The sequence below is a fragment of the Procambarus clarkii genome, chromosome 62, assembly GCF_040958095.1.
Source record: "Procambarus clarkii isolate CNS0578487 chromosome 62, FALCON_Pclarkii_2.0, whole genome shotgun sequence".
Classification (NCBI taxonomy): Eukaryota; Metazoa; Arthropoda; class Malacostraca; order Decapoda; family Cambaridae; genus Procambarus; species Procambarus clarkii.
In genome coordinates, this window is record NC_091211.1 from 29,670,338 (window position 1) to 29,671,886 (window position 1,549).

Below are 1,549 nucleotides of genomic sequence, written 5' to 3' on the forward strand. Positions count from 1 at the left end.
CAGCGGGGGTGTAGACAGCGTGGGTGTAGACAGCCTGGGTGTAGACAGCCGGGGGTGTAGACAGCGGGGGTGTAGACAGCGTGGGTGTAGACAGCCTGGGTGTAGACAGCCGGGGGTGTAGACAGCGTGGGTGTAGACAGCGTGGGTGTAGACAGCCTGGGTGTAGACAGCCGGGGGTGTAGACAGCCTGGGTGTAGACAGCGTGGGTGTAGACAGCCGGGGGTGTAGACAGTCTGGGTGTAGACAGCCGGGGGTGTAGACAGCGTGGGTGTAGACAGCCGTGGGTGTAGACAGCGTGGGTGTAGACAGCCGGGGGTGTAGACAGCCGGGGGTGTAGACAGCGTGGGTGTAGACAGCCGTGGGTGTAGACAGCGTGGGTGTAGACAGCCGGGGGTGTAGACAGCGTGGGTGTAGACAGCCGTGGGTGTAGACAGCGTGGGTGTAGACAGCCGGGGGTGTAGACAGCCGGGGGTGTAGACAGTCTGGGTGTAGACAGCCGGGGGTGTAGACAGCCGGGGGTATAGACAGCCTGGGTGTAGACAGCCGGGGGTGTAGACAGTCTGGGTGTAGACAGTCTGGGTGTAGACAGCGTGGGTGTAGACAGCCGGGGGTGTAGACAGTCTGGGTGTAGACAGCCGGGGGTGTAGACAGCCGGGGGTGTAGACAGTCTGGGTGTAGACAGCGTGGGTGTAGACAGCCGGGGGTGTAGACAGTCTGGGTGTAGACAGCGTGGGTGTAGACAGCCGGGGGTGTAGACAGTCTGGGTGTAGACAGCCGGGGGTGTAGACAGCCGGGGGTGTAGACAGTCTGGGTGTAGACAGCGTGGGTGTAGACAGCCGGGGGTGTAGACAGTCTGGGTGTAGACAGCGTGGGTGTAGACAGCCGGGGGTGTAGACAGTCTGGGTGTAGACAGCCGGGGGTGTAGACAGCCGGGGGTATAGACAGCCTGGGTGTAGACAGCCGGGGGTGTAGACAGCCTGGGTGAAGACAGCCGGGGGTGTAGACAGTCTGGGTGTAGACAGCCGGGGGTGTAGACAGCCGGGGGTATAGACAGCCTGGGTGTAGACAGCCGGGGGTGTAGACAGCCTGGGTGAAGACAGCCGGGGGTGTAGACAGCGGGGGTGTAGGCAGCGTGGGTAGTGCCACAGAGTGTGGGTGTAGAGGAGTACACCCTCAACACTGGTGAGAGTCATGAGATAAAGGTCTGGCTCACAAAGGGAGTTTACCCTGATGGGATTTTCGCCAAAATGAAACCTGTGTATAACGGATTTGAAGTGAAAATGAAATTTGATGAAAATATTTGTGCAGTATTGTGTGAGTGGAATTTAGAGCAATGAAGGTTAAGACTCTTGTTTGTGCGTGAGCTACCTCACGCCCGCCCGCACGCGCGCACATGATAATCACCTACAAAATTCTCAGGGGAATTGACAGGGTTATCTTGAGGTTTTCTTGAGATAATTTCGGGGCTTTAGTGTCCCCGCGGCCCGGTCTTCGACCAGGCCTCCACCCCCAGGAAGCAGCCCGTGACAGCTGACTAACACCCAGGTAC